Source organism: Anomalospiza imberbis, chromosome 3 (genome assembly GCF_031753505.1).
Source record: "Anomalospiza imberbis isolate Cuckoo-Finch-1a 21T00152 chromosome 3, ASM3175350v1, whole genome shotgun sequence".
Lineage (NCBI taxonomy): Eukaryota > Metazoa > Chordata > Aves > Passeriformes > Viduidae > Anomalospiza > Anomalospiza imberbis.
In genome coordinates this window covers 39,666,587-39,682,468 of record NC_089683.1, presented here as the reverse complement: position 1 = coordinate 39,682,468, position 15,882 = coordinate 39,666,587, and the positions used below count along the sequence as shown (strand labels likewise).

General features: G+C 37.2%; 1 long non-coding RNA gene across 1 annotated transcript; it reads right to left on the bottom strand.

The window, feature by feature from the left end:
- Positions 1-7,279: 7,279 nt before the first annotated feature.
- LOC137470572 (uncharacterized) lies at positions 7,280-15,492 on the bottom strand. Its single transcript, XR_010997137.1, has 3 exons — positions 14,812-15,492; positions 13,792-13,966; positions 7,280-7,348 (listed from the first exon to the last, which is right to left on the bottom strand). It is a non-coding gene; the product is annotated as an uncharacterized lncRNA (long non-coding RNA).
- Between the last annotated feature and the right edge of the window lie 390 nt (positions 15,493-15,882).

Genomic DNA, 15,882 nt, shown 5'->3' with positions numbered 1-15,882 from the left:
ACTTTTTGTTATCATCTGCCTGTGGAGTGTTTTCATTAACTGTGCATTGGAAACATCCTGAATGACATAGGCATCTTCTGCTGCTTGATTTGTGTGTGTGTATGTGTAGAATGCTGGAATAGCAGGTAGTCAAATGTGAAATTCACCTCAGAGAAACAATGTACTGTCAGAAACATCAGTTTCTACAAAACCTTATAATTGCAAAGAAACCATCAAAACATCCATAGCAACCACCATCAGGGTGGCTGACCAAGTGAAAAAGTCTGCTGTGAGCTCAGTTACTATGGATATATATGAAATGCAGGCAGGAATTTCTAGTTAAGTTTAATTTATTTTAAATTCCAGACCTTTGCTATGTGCTTATAGCCAAAGTGAAGAGACAGATCTTGCTTGCTGCATCTGTCTCCTTCATCAGCTGCACAAAGGCAGCAAAATAACACTGAAAAGGGAGATAGGAATTCTCAATTAGGACATATTCTGGAAATATGGAAGGGAATATGAAAATGATCAAAGGCGTGTAACAGACAGAAAGAGCATGAGACCTCAGATTAAGTGAAAAATGGATAGCTGTATGTAATTGCTGGGAGATTGGGATGTATCCCCCTCAAGTGCAGTACAAGTGTACCCTTCTCACCTATGTTGTACCACACCTTAGAACACTTCTTTAGTTCATAATGTGTGTGGAGGAGCAAACTGGTCTGCTTTTGATGGCTGGTGGCTTATGAACACTGGAGAATCTGTCCTTTGAGAACTGAATTTATGAACAATTCCTCCTACCACCTGCTGCCTGCTGCAAATAACCTTACATGTGTCTCTCAGCTCTGTAGGATGTGGAGAGCCCCACAATTTTTTTAAGGTACACAGGCTTTTTTTTTTTTTTGGTTATGAGGTGACTGGATAATAGTGGATGTATTACTGATTTATATTTTCTCATCTCTGAGTTCAATGTGTGAAACACTAATGCATTAGCAATATTTATGGATGCTATAAAGAAGATTAATTCACTTGTAATGACCACTGATGAGCTGTTTTTCCTTAATGCCTCATTTTTTTTCATAAGAAGATTTAAGTACCTAGCACTTTGTATTCTATGGAGAAAATACAAGGATTTTATTCCCGTCTTACATTTTCCAGTATTGGCATAGAAGAAGGCTGATGGCATCCTGTGCTGCAGGAGGCTGAAGATTGCCAGCAGGTCAAGGGAGGTGGTCCTTCCCTCTGCTGAGCACTGGTGAAGCTACATCTATAGTACCATGTCCAGTTCTGGCCTTGCCCCTAGAAGAGAGACGTGGGCAGGCTGGAGAGTCCAGTGATGGGCTACAAAGATGATTGGGGGTGACAAGAAATAAGGAATTTCCACTATGTGTGTCAAGTCTTGCAGATCCTATTAATTTAGCTAATGTTATCACAACTATTCATTTGTCCTGTGTCCTCTCATTAATTTAAACTCTTTTGGCTACTTCTGTTTCAGCAACCAAGGAGTGAAAAGAAAAAAAATACTGACAACAGGTCACTGGCTTTCTATCAAGAATAGGATTGGTCATCCACTGTGTAGAGCTGATAGAAGTAGCAATCCTCTATGAAGATTTGCCCATTGTTTCTCTTCCTTAGCAAATGCTGCCCAGAACATTACACTAGTCAGTAACCAGAATAGCTTTATCATCATTTATGTGCTGAAAGCTTTAGAACGCTAAAAAGATGCCCAAGTGTAGAGGTAGCTCACAATAAGGACACACGTAGTGGCCAAAACAAAGGACCAGCTATCTGGAATCCAGTGGTGTGTGAAAATACAGAAGAGAGCCAACTGTCTACGGCTCATTGCTAATTTCCCTTAGAAGCTTGAAAAGCCATATAATTTGGTGAAGGTTGCTGGCTTATGTAAAGCTAACTCTGAAGGGTGCTACCTATTGTGTTTAGATAAAAAGTCCTTTCAGTTCAGAGAGAAAGAAGATACTCCTTGAGATTCCAGATTTGCAAGCATAGAGATGTGGGTTCCGACAACCTGAATTCCACTTCAGGCTCGTTGTACAGTGGCTAATAGCCACTCATCTCTGAGGGTCTACCAGCGAGAAACAGAAAATGCTGGGCAGGAGAGTTTCAATGGAATTTACACCACTGGAATCTGTGGTAATGAAAAAGTTCTAATGCTTACCATCAGTTTTCAGGAATCCTAAAAAGACATAAAACTCACAGTCAACAAAGCAGAAAATCAGTCATGGGCAAAGTGCATGATAGAATCATATTAACTCAGAATAAATACCTGCCATACTTGCTAGAAGATAATTTCTCTTGGGGAGAGAATACCAGACAAAAAGTTTACTTCTGAGGGAAAAAAAGAAAGATAGTAACATCCTCAGCAATCTGTGTTTGTGATTTGTGGGTTGCTGGAGGCAAAACACAACATTTTCAAGGAAAGACACATTATTGTGACAATTTTATGTTAAAAAATGGAGTACAGAGAAACAGAACAAATAATAAATCTTGATTTTATTCCAAAACCTAAATCTCAGGCTCTATTTCTGTCACCAGTGCTAATAATTTGGTGGTCCTTGTTGAAGAAAGGTCACAGTTGTGGTTTCACTTAGAGAACAAAAAGTATCATTGAGCAAACCTAAGTATCATTGAGAAACCTAAATAGAACAGAGATAGAAAGAAAAAGGATAGAAGCTATTGCAGCTTGATGAACTGCCTTTTCCTCATTGTCTTGATCTTCAGTCAGGGAAGTGTGTAACACTCAGGTATGGAAAAGAAACCTAGTATTTTTTAACTTTTGGACATGAAAGAGTTTCAGGGTTTCTAGCCAGTAGTTTGAAAACAGAAGCACAGAGAAGCCACCTGAGTGGCTACCACCTGAGTAGCTGATGTGGTGGATTACCGTTTTCAAAGTTGTGCAAACAGCTTAGAGTCTGTATTGCTGTCTCACAGCTGTACAGCCAAATGAACAGCATCAACCTGAGAAAGGGTACTGGTGTGATGAAGCTGCTATTTGCACATGTGATTACTTGTTGCATTCAATGAGACGTCACTAACCAACTGGGAATTCCATGTTCCTCCTAACTGTGAGTACCATTTAATGAACTCAAATTAAATCCTACCAGTGAAAAAACCAACATTGTTTCTGATCAATTCTTCTTATTTTACCTTCTTTCACTTCGCACAGGCACTACTGTGGTTTTATACTTATAATAATTTGTGATTACCATTTATTTTCTTCAGGTATCTGAGATACACTTTGTTTTGTCAGCTTGAGACAGGGACTGAGAAAGTGCTAAAGATGTTTTACACTTATTTGTAGTGCCCTGCAGTACTTTTCACTTGTTAATTAATGCTATGAATAATAAAGGGTCAAAGTGTTGATGGTTTCAAAGAGTCACATGAGTTTCAAACACACATAGAATAGTTAATTACCTTACATATAAAACCTCACTAGTGTATGGTGTAATTATAAATCATTGTATTCTTATATTTCTACTATTTTTGAAATTTAGAGTTATTTAATTAATCTGTCCATGTTATCTGTGTCCCAAGTACAGAAATAGCAAGAGAAATTTTATATCCACTAAATGATACTGAGACTGTTTTGATCCTTATATCATAAATTTAACTTTTTCTGAGATTGACACTTCCAAAACAGTTTTTAACATTTCAAGAAAGTTTCAATGACTTTTCCTTCCCTATCAGCTACTATTCAGCTGCTGCTACAGAAAAGAAGTCATGTACTGAGAATGTTAAGGGAATTACTAAATTATTGTTCCATATGAAGAGCTAAAGCTACTGAACACTGGCAATGCTGCTGATTGCTTGTTTACCCTCTAGTAAACTTTGCAATAATTAAAAATTCTGGAAAGGCATTGCAAAAGGAAAGTGGACTGAGAAGACAATGTGTACCTAGAATGCTGGCTACTGTTTTAGAATATATCTAAGTCTTAATAAAGAGGCAATGGGCCATAAGAAAAAAAGAATCTTCTTATATATTACTTAACAGGTGATGCAAGAAAAAACAGTAGCAATATTCAGTTGTCTGATGTTCATGCTTAGGAAGACACTGATAAATTGCTGAACACTACAGTCCCAAAGAAAAAAAATAATCACACAGCTGCAGGCTGAACCACAGATACAAATATCTTTGTGTAAAAGCAATGGATGAAAGAGATGTGTGTATACAGACCTCCCTGTGATAAAGATTTTTTTTAAATGCAATAATGCCTTTTAAATATTTTAATGAGACAAAAAAAAAATAAACAAAGAAGTGGGACACCATTGTTAGAAATGTTGTATGAAGACAGGAGAGAGCAATTTGATGAGTTCTGAGACAAAAACTGCAGATCAAAAAATGTTCAAAAACGTGCACAGTTAAGAATTTGTATATTCCTATATGATATCAGAGAAAGAAATCCCTAATCAAAGGCTGAATCTCTCGTGGACTATGTGAATCCAATTTGCTGGGGAGATTTATGAGAAGAACAGCTTTATCTCTATAAAGTTATCTCCTATTGAATTTCAGTGAGAGCACTGAAGTAAAACAGCCATCCGTTTGGAACAAGCTAAAGGAAGACAAGAAATAGGACAAAGATTGAATAATGGAGAAAATAACCCTCATAGGCTAGCATGCTGGAAAGAGCATCAAAAATTCAGGAAGAAAAAGCACTGTGCTTTGGGCTATTGCATAGACGAAAGAGGGAAACAAATCCAAGTCAAATCATAAACTGAAGGTAGCACAAGGATAAGAAATTCTCTATGTACACTAAATGAAAATGTGGAGCTATATAATGAACAGAAGTACATGTCTAGCAGATCTATATATTCTCAGTGCACAGGCTTTGCTGTCAGCAATTCTTCTGACTTAAGTCCAGTTCAGTGATCAGTTAGATTCTTGCTGGACAGTTCATCAAACTGCAATAGCCTCTCAGCAATAATGGTAAGTAGTAGTATTAGCTTAAAAATGTGATGAAGTAGTGTTGATATTTATTAAGCCCTGCTCTCTAGACAAATAAAGAAATCAATAATAATCTTATGTAAAAAAAAAAAAAAAGATACTAGATTTTGTGAAAATCTTCTCACACAATTTTCCTTAAAATAGAAATTTGTTCTAAAAATTTGGATGCCAGCTAACTTAAAATATGCTGAAGATTGTTTTTTAGAGATAAAAATAAAAGAGTAATTAATAATGAAACATTTTATGCTTGCTATGGGAAGAAATACTTGGGATCATATGATACATTCATGTTTCAGTGCTAATACAGACTTCAGGATTCTGCTCTTCTATTGTATTTTTTTATACAGCTGCTGCTGCTGACTACCATTTAACTGCGAACTCATAATGTGATTATACTTCCACTCCTAGCAAAGAAGTGTTTTAAAGCAACTGGCTGAATTCCTTGCACAGTTAAGGCAGAAAAGTGGGTGCTTTAGAGATCTCTCTGAAGAGAGATCTTGATGACTGTAGTTTAGGCTCAGAATTAAGGTAGACAATAACTTCTGAAGGCCTTCAGAAACACCTACTGCTCTCCATTCAGTGGTTATTGTGCTAGGGCATGGTAACAGAATCACTAGTTATCTAAAACTGACATGTTCAAATGACAGGCTTCAATTTGCTTGCCTAAACTGCAGGCTAGTTTTCTAGTGTCATGAAAACAGCTGGAAAGTGTAGGAAAGTACCTTGCATGTGTAAAAGCTGAAGCAAAGTCACCTCTGGGAGCATATCCTTTGGAGCCACCAGCCAATCCAGATGGGAAGGGGCTTGAATTTCTAGCTGGAGTTAGCGGGTTTTTTCTTTTTTTTTTTTTTTACACACCAGAAGTCTGTGATGTAGCTTAAAAGCTCATGGGAACCCTGGCTTTCTTAGTGAAGAGGCCACATTTCATTTTGTTGGAAGTGTTGCAGGCTAATAACTTGTTCCTGTGCAATCTCATCAAAGATGAGATTGTTACCAAAAATCAGTAAAAATAAAACTCTTTAACACCAACGTAACATTAAGAAGCAGGCAGTCTTTCTATCTGAATGCATGAGGGGCTATGTTCTCCAAAATATCATGCATACTGAGTACAGAAAGAGCTTTTTTTTATACTGCATTTTACATACATATTCATTGATTTTCCTGGAATAAACATATATTTGATGATCATTTCCCCAAAATTTTCAACATTTATTCCCTCCCCTTTGTGCATGCATTCTTGTGTCATCGGGGGTCTCTTTCGTGGTCCCTGGTGGTTGGTGACCCCAAAGTCATTCTTGGCTTCTTGGTGAACTGGTGAAAATTTGGCATAACTTAGCTGGTTACTTTCCATTCTTCTTCTTGGTTGATGTTTAACGTGATCCCACATTGTGTGGTTCCATAGGCCAGTGGTTTTTGAAGAATAAGCATTGAATTGAAGAATAAGCATTGAAGAATAACCCAGCAGGTGTCCAGACAGTTCTTCATCTGGCAGCAAGAACACAGAAGCAAACGTTACTAAGAAAACATAGAAAATTGTTGGGCTGAAACATTATTTCTCTTGAAGCTATTAAATGCTCACTTGAAGTGAGGGAAGAGGAATTCAATTTTACTCCTCTGTTTATATAATTACAAATGTAAGACTTTTTTCCAATTTGAATAACTCAATTTTTCTGTTCAATTTGAGAGATGTTTAGTAATTATTATTATTCAGAAACACACATACAACCTGAAAGAATCATCTGCATTCTAAGCAGGACCTGCATCCATCCTCAGCTGAAGTAGTTAACTCAGTGGGAATCCTAAGCCCTGTTCACAGCTTCTGCGGCCACAGAATAGTCCCTCTTTCTGTACTACATATATTGCTCTTCATACATATTTTAGTGTAATGTATCCTGCCTGAATGGACTCAGTTTACTGAGGAATTTACCAACCATCACCATTATTTAGCCTTCCACTCATCTTTGCATCAGCTGATACAATTTTATCGGCAGTAGGTTTATGTTATTTCCATATCACTGAAGGAGATACTGATTAGTGTCAGTTGTATTGTCATGCTCTACCAGATTTCCATAGAAAACAGTCATAGGCCAGTATTTTTAAAGATTTTTCTCACTGGATTATACCAAGATGTTGGAATTAAAAGCTGATTTTGATAAGTATTACAGAGAGGTTTCTTAGATTCAGAAATGTGTAATGAAAACTAAAGATGACGGAATTACATTCTAGGATATTGATAAATCCATCTCTTAGGAATTGGGAGAGTCTAAGTGCAGATTTCTCTCTTTTATTCAGGCTAAAAATTGGATTTCAACCCAAATTTCCCATATCCCAAAAGTATCTTGCCTTACTCTAGTCATTCTTAAAATGGTCTCAATAGCTGTTTCTTGTTTTATGTATAGACTTAAATATTTGCTGATGGAGAAGGACAATATACTCTGTTGTAAAATGTTCTAATTTTGTAGCATTTTTTACCACAAAATGCTAGTGCTTTTTGCATTGCATTGTGTTTGTTATGGACAGGAAAGCCTTTCCTAGTCTGTTTTAGAAGAAGTGCTAAGCAATGTTCTCCACTGACTTTTGAAGGTTTATAAGTTGGATGATTAATTCATTGCTCATAAATACAGCTAATTTTTAAATTGGTATTTCAGGTGTCAATGCTTAGCTATTCAATTATACTTGTGTAGTTATCTTCATCAATCAAACCTGTAATTTCAACAAAAATGAAATCTTATTTGTTTGACAAGGCCTATTTTCATTCTATCCACACCAAGGGACATTAAGTATATTCTTATCATTTAATTTGCTCTAACCTGCATCTCACTCCAACCTTTTCATAACAGCAAAGGCAAGAGTCATGATTAAGAAATGATGAGCGACTTTATGAGATCAAATAGGAAACGTGATGCAATAAAGGCTGAAAATGCTTAGAACAGAATGCTGTGTAAGGAAATAGACATGAGTCTTTCATGGTCTCATCCAAATTTTCAAAAACAATAGGAAAAAAAAACCCAAACAAACAAAACACCACAACAAGAAGGAAAAAGATCCTGTAAATTATATTCATTTTTGGGAAAGAAATCTGTTCAAAAAATCTGGTTCAAAGAGCAACTGCATAGGAAAAGTATCAAAGAGCATAAAAAGACCTCTCATCTTGTATTTTCATATTGGACTGATTAGAAGATTTTCTTTCTTTGCCTTTATTGTTAAGTGGTGATAAAGCATAAAGCAGCACCTCAGTGACCCTTGGTTCTCAACATGCCCTCAATTTTATTATGCTTTGATATGTAATAGTCCTTTGTCAATGTGATTCTGCGTAGCTCACATAATTGGGTTGCTCAGATGAATTAGCTGCTTTCAATCAATTTGTAATCTAGCCTGAAATAGATGACTTCAGTTACAGAATTATCAAACATCGGAATACTTCAGTGACTTTGCCTGACATCCCGCCTCTGACTTTTTAAAATAGTCCAGCTATTAATGCCTGTCCTGCCTTTCTGAGGCAGTGCCTTGTTTAAAGTCTCTACACAACCAAAGAATCAAAGGCAAAAAGTTCTGTCATTCTTTAGAACTATCTCACATTCTCCTGCACTAGTCTAAAAATCATCAACTTGCACCATACCAGGAGGCAGACAAAAAAAATTTGGTTTATTTATTTCAGCTAGAGGAGGCCGACTGCTACACAAAATACATATTCTGTTTTTAGTTTGATGATTAAAAAAAAAAATCCATTAGGAATGCCTAATCACTTATTTTTGTCAAATTTGGAATTAACCTGGGTCTCCTCCTGTCAGTGAAATTTCAAAACATCTGTCCATTAGGTGGTTAGAGTCCTGCCTCCAGGCATTCTGTAATCTATGTTGCCCAGATGGATTATAACTCCCATGGTGCCTTATAGTAGCCTTTGATTGAAACATATGAAGAATCACGAGTGTCAGTGTGCTGTGAAAGATGAAGTCCTGACATTGAGCACTGCTTATGAAGTAGATTATGAACTGGAAATGATACAGCTCCTTTGAGACCATGTGGGATGACAGATAATCCAATTTAATGTCAAACTGACTCATAACACAATATTTGTGAATCAGGGATTTTATGAACTTTTTGATGAGAAAAAATCCTCAATATTTTGACATTAATTTGGAAGAAAAAACTTCTTTGCTAAAGGACTGGAAATTCAAACTTTTGCTTCTATTATTTTTGCAGTATAATGTGATACTTCACAGGCTACAAAACCCTACTGAAAAGGCAACCTGAGTCACAGACTACCTTAGATCATCTTATTCCTGCCATCTCCATCATCCCACTATTTTTTTTTAACATGGTCTTCCTCCTACTACTTAAGGGATGAATTTTGCAGAGATTAGGAATCATGCTTTCCTTCCTTTCCTTCTTACTTTTACAAAAAAAAAGTCTTTGGTCAGAGAAAGTAACACAACCATATTTGAAACATTGTTAAGGGGAACTACCAGTCTAGGTGGAGAATATAATTTTTTACCCTATTTCAAAGATAAGATGGTCCAAATTTCATCCAAAACTACTACATCCCTCTTACTTTCTAACTAATAACTCATTGGGAAACTGAGCTTCTGTGGGAATTCCCAATTCAAATAATAAATGAGCTACTGCTTACAGAAAAAAAAAAAAATACAACATAATCACAGAAAAAGGGTCCAAAAAAGTCTAAAGAGCTTTGCTGCAAGATAATGACTGTCAAAAAGTGATAACTCATGCTGTCAACACGTAACATTAACAGCTCCTGTTTAATGAATAGTGACTTGAGCTGGAGTGTGACATTCTAGAGATTAAAAAGCTTAACACTTGCACAGTCTACAGTTCTGCTTTTGTAAGTGGACTGTAATTTGCAGTTTTGACTTCTGGGTCAGTACTTAAGCTAAAAGGAAAAAGGTTTCTAACAATGATAGCTTTCTATGGTTTGGCATAAGAAAAGGAATAAACTCTTCCTTTAAAATGAACCTGCCGTTGAGGCTTCACTCAGAAATTTCAAGTATTAAATAAAAGAAGTTATTTTTTCATGGGGAAATTGGAGCATTTGGATTTTCCTCTAATTTTATTGTAAAAAGGTAGAAATTAAGTAATTCCATCATCTAGCATATGTGAAGCTTCATGGTTCCTGAGAGTATTATATATTTTTGGATATTTCATGCTTAGTTGTCAGCTGCTCTTGGCTGCCCCCACAAAAAGCCACATAATCTCTGTGGCCAATTTTAACTAAATTTGACAGACAGATAAAGATGTGAAACATATACCCTATAGTTGTGAAATAGAAAGATACGAAGAAAGTGAACAGAGTAGTTCTCCAGTAAAGGAAAGGGAAAAGGCACAGATGAATTTTTTTAAAGACACCAAAGGATCTACATGGGACAAATATGTAGGAATAAACTGCAGGAAAATCCTTTATCAGAATTCATGTTTTCAGAACATGTTTGGTCATCCAAGAACTGTCATAGACTCATGGGAAATTACAAGTTCATACCTCCCCTTTCTGGCTTCAGGTTTGTCTTGACATGGAAAGACATGGAAAAGTTTTATTCAGGCTTCTGAGACAACACTTAGGAATTTTCTGTACGGTTTTACTAGTTGTTTTTGCATTTTTCCAAGGCCAAGGAGTGAGGCAGGAAGCACTGTGTGTCCTGGTCAGTGGCTGGGTATTACTGGGGGAAGGAACTAGGGAAGGAGGTGGGGGTCTGCATGGCAAAAGCACCACTCTGCAAGAGGTCCCTGTTGTTACAAACAAAATTTTCCATGCCTATCATTTTAAAAGGCTCATAAAATGTGAAACTTTTTACAAGTGCCTGAGAGGATGACACTAGCTCAGCAGCTGCTGCCTCAGGCACTGGGAGTTGAGCTTCCAAGGCTCATTGTAAAAGCATCAAGGTATTTTTTCCCATCTAAATTGTCCTATCTATTATTTCACACTACACATTTCTATGGCTGTGGGTATATCTCCCCTGAATGAAGAACCACAGATGGAAAAAGAGTTGAAATTGAAGCTCCCCTGAAAATAAAAAAAGTATTCGGAGACCATATTCTTATTTTGAAAAAAAGCAAAACAACAAGCCAACCACCACATGAATCCCTGTGTATCATGTTCTGTCAGTCTCGTGTCTGTGTCTTCCCATATGGAAAGCAAGTTGAGTTAGGCTTCCCTCTGTGGTATTTTACATAAAGCATTTGGGACTCCACCTAGTAAGAAGCTCGTTTTAGAAGGGGCTGAGATCATTCACCATCTTAGAGAATCAGATCTCTGGTTCTGCTACCACCTTTTACTCTGGGAAAATGCAAGAGTAAAATTGTTTAATAATCTGTTATTTTAGGCCTGTTCAAGTGGAAATCTTGAAAATTGAAAAATAATCTTTTTTTTTTTATTAAATTTGCACTTATCCTCACATTTTAACCTGAGTAACTAAACTGGGATTTTGTCACACAGTACCAGGGTTTTTATTTCACTTTGGGTTTACATTAAGAAAGCAATAGAGCTCAGACTGGACAGGAAATATTTGAGTTATTTCTACTGATTTCTGTGTTTTCTGCAAGAGATGAGAAGAGGACCTAACATAAGAGATGTATTTAACAGTATGAAAATTACCTGCACATGGTCAGACAGCATCTGCCCTCTCTAGTACATAATATTCTGAGGTACAAAAAGCAGCCTTATAAATGATTCTGTGTGCTAAATTCTTTTACATTCTGTTCCTTTGATGGGATATGTAAAGTCCTGTGCCTGGTGAGGAATACCTCCATGCCCCAGTGAAGGCTGGCAGCTGACCAGATGGAGATCACCTCTCCAGGAAAGAAATAAGGATCCTGCATAAGAGCTCGAACATGAGACAGGAATGTGTCCTTGTACCATGGAGGCCAACAGCCTCCCCACTGCCAGAAGGAGGAGGGAGGCGATCCTTCCCCTCTACTTAGCTCTGGAGTGCTGTGTCCATGTGTACCTCTACAGTGCAAGAGACAGGCAGGAGAGAGTCCAGAAAGAGGCAACAAAGATGATTGAGATTGCCAGATCTTTCCAATGGGGGTTGGTCAGCCCCAAGGAAGGGATGTATCTGGGCAATGTGTGCAAATACCTGATGGGACAGTGTTAGAAGTCAAAGCCAGACTCTTCTCAGTGGTACTCAGAGGCACTGGGGCACAAAGTGAAACAAGGTGGTTCTATGTAAATGTAAGGAAAATGTCTTTTACATCACGTCTGGGTGAGGCTGGCAATCAAAGCATACAACTCCTTCATCCAGACCTGGTAACTATGAAGATAGAGCACAAAGGAGCTATTAGTTATTGCAGGGACTTCTTAGAGAAAAGTCTTTATTGTACAGGAAAAGAATGAGACACCCCTGAAAAAAAATATGTGATGGAAAGCAATTATTCTACGACCATGATCAGTGGACATGAATACTGCTTAGCATAATTGCTTGGGTATGTAATATTGCCCTTGGATGTTGGGCATCCTTCTCCTCTGTTGCATTTAGCTGTATTTGAACATGGTCTCAGGAAGTGTCTCCACTAGAATTTAAACTGGCCATAGTAGGGATGTCAGGGTCCCATCTTCTGACTGCAGTCATGTAGTTCCCATGTTTGCCTCTGGTGCTACTGGTGCTTGGGAAGCTGTAAGGGTTAGGGAGACAACAGGTTGGGGAGTCAGGGGTGCTGCAACTTGCTGATTTAAATCAGCTAGAACTGCACTTGAATACAATGCCCTAACCCTTTAAAGTCGTGTTCAGTTGTATGTCAGTCTGAACAATAAAATTTGACAGCAATAAAGACTGAACAGGCAGGAAAGCTGACACATGATGTAAAGCCAGTCACAGTCCTTCTAATAAACTGTCATTTCATGTGGGTATGAGGAATGAACCAAGTATTATTTTCCTTCAGCTGCCTCTGACCTCTCCCTGCCTTTCTGTTGAGGCTTTTCCCATCCCTCGTTCTCTCACAGCACCTGTCTATACTTCATAGCTAAGCCATGTTTGCTTATATATAAAAATGAACTGTAATGCAATGCAATATACAACTTTATTTCTAGTCTCTAAGATAAATTACTCACAAATATTGAAGGCTTTTTTCTGCATTGTTTGATTAGTACAAAGAGGAAATGTTAACTCCTAAAAGAAGTAAGCAGTGAACTCACATGTATATCTTCCGGCTACTTTTTTATATCTTAACTTCTGTATCTTTGTAAAATAAAATCTCACTTTCTCTAGAGCAAGATGAACTTGAATTTTACTGTAGGGTCCTTGGTTTTTGCAGAATTCATGCACTGAGATTCTCATTGCAGAAGCAGGACAAGATAAACAAAGCTTTTATTACCATGAAAAGAAAGGCTATAATATCTTGTCTCTTTTCTTATGCACTCAGAACTAAATCGTCACAATCCCTGCTTCACAGTAAGGGAAATTATTTATATTTTACTGTTGACAGAAGTTTCCCTCATAAGGGTAGAGTCACAATTTCCTATGGATTTTTTTCTTTGTTTCAACAACTAATATGGGATGAATTGCATTTCAGTGGAAATGGGAAATGTCTCCTCTACTTACCTTGTCCTCATCCCAACCCTCAAGCATGTCAGAAGTGAATGTCTTTGAACTTTTGCCTCTTTGTTAAATTTGGTAGAAACTGGGCTCTGAGTTGAGATTTTTTCAAGGTTAAGTACACAGATGAACACAAAAAGACAGGATCACAGAAGCCTCTTCCTCTGAAAATGAAGCTGAGAGATGGATGAACCTTGACGCAAAGGAAAAGCCCACTCTTAGATACTGATCATTAAGACTGGAATAATCCTAATGGCAATGTGATAATTATCATGAGAACTTTGAGAGGAAGGAATTCATAGTACCTACCTAAAGAGGAGAACTCTGAGGATGGGCTACTCCCGGTTGCAAAGCATTCTGTGAGTAAAAAGTCACATAAGAAAGTGGCTGAAATTATTTCCTTCATTCTTTGGTAGAATTTCACAGGAAGACAAAATGTAGTGAGAGAGACTTCTGAGGCTGGATCTCTCCCACTCTTTGTTTCCTGTGAAGGAAAATGACACCTTATTTACAGTCTTGTCAAATCACTTCAGATTACCTATATATGTGAGTGTATATGGCTTTTGGTGTAAGACATTCTTTCCCACTCATGTCAATATATGCACATGCACAGTCAGTCTTACATATAAGTGTGTGGTAGGTGTTTGCCAGATATTGTCAGTGACAGATTGCCATTAAAGACTGACAAAGCAAAATGATGATGAAGAGCAGCAAAGAATATGTTGGCTCATTCTCTTTAAAGCTAAAGTGTTTCATGTTTTGTGAATTTTCAGCTTGTCTTGTTATTGAATTTTTCATTAATAGTAACACTAAATTCAATACAGTTTTCAGGTATATATTTAATGAGATATCCTAGTGATATTCTCAATACAGTATCAGGCATGGTATGGAACTACAGATCCTTATTTCTTATTATATGCCCAACTATGTGAAATTAGCATTAAAAAACCAAATTTGATTTGTCATTTATGATCACAGGAAACTGAATCCTTATCCATAAGATATTCACCTTAAGTTGCCTTCATCTAGATTCTCTTAAGTTTTCTTAAAAACAGCTTAAACAGATGAGCATCTGTAAGTCCAGGGAGATAAAAGTCAAATTCTAAAGCTTCATAATATAATAGATTAATATAAATTAAAAAGATATACTTAACATCTTAAATACAAGGTTAATGGGCATTATTCTTCATATGGAATCAATAACATTACTGGAGACCCTGTATCATGCCTTCTCTGAAGTTGTAATGAAACAATGGGATAGATCTCATGAGTTATTCTTGACAGATAGCCATCATCTGGAAATTTGCCAGTTTTTTTCAGTTTACTTACCTGATGGACTCCAGCTTTCAGTTTCCTTCACTTTGGAGAACAATTCCTCTGAAATAATGGACTAATGGAAGCTGAGGATCTATTCCTGCTTCCAGCAATTTTTGAAATGTTGTTACCCATGAGGAAAAAAATAATAATTTAAAATACTTCTAAATACTTTTGTGTGTATGTGTGTGTGTGTGCTTTTGTGGTCTGTTAAGTGTATTGAGTCCTTCTCAGACTGATGTCAGCTTGTGCCTTTAAACTTAGAAGTCCCTGTTTTGGACATATAGTGAAACAAATCCTGTTCCTGTATTTCGTGTCTGCTTTGCATTGTGAATCAAAATATGGTAAATGGCTACAATCTGCTGATTTGATTAAAAGAATGCATTCCTGATTTAAACAAAAATGCTAAAGTAGACCTGAAGGAGAAAGGATAAGGTTTTGAGCAGATTCTCTAGTTTCTTTCATCTCCAGATTACCTGTCTTCAAGCTTCAGAAATCCCATAGAAATTTACCCAGAAAACTGATGCTTGAGTAAGGATAGTGCAATCTCTGAGATCTCTTCTGCTGCTCAGACAATGCTAGGCTGAAAAACAGTTCCCTTTGTTGTAAATATCTCCAACAGACAAACCAATTAGAAACACAGAGGGAAGCAGAAATGTTTAACAATGATGCAATCAGGAAAAGTCAGGGAGATGAATTGACAAGTGATATAAATTCCTTGCTAAAGGTCAGAAATGTTGCCACCTTTGAACCCTTTAGCTCATACTTCAAACTTAAAAAGTGAAGAGTTGTTCACAAAGGCCCTCAGAGGGTCTTAAATTCTCTGAGTCTCCTGAAGCTCTTGTTGAACTCCAGAGGCAGAGGAAGGTAAGGTGTCATCCTGCTTGCTTGGCATGGCCAGACCTGCAATCCAACGGGGATCCATCTGGGTGGGTTGTTATGCAGACAGAGTGACTAATTTATCTTTTCCATACTATGCCATTTCTCTGAGTCAGAATGAACTTTAACAGTTTGGCCGTGAAACAAGGCAAAGATTTGGGCCAGCTGCTTCCACTTGGGGGGTGGCTCACTTTTACTCATCTGCAA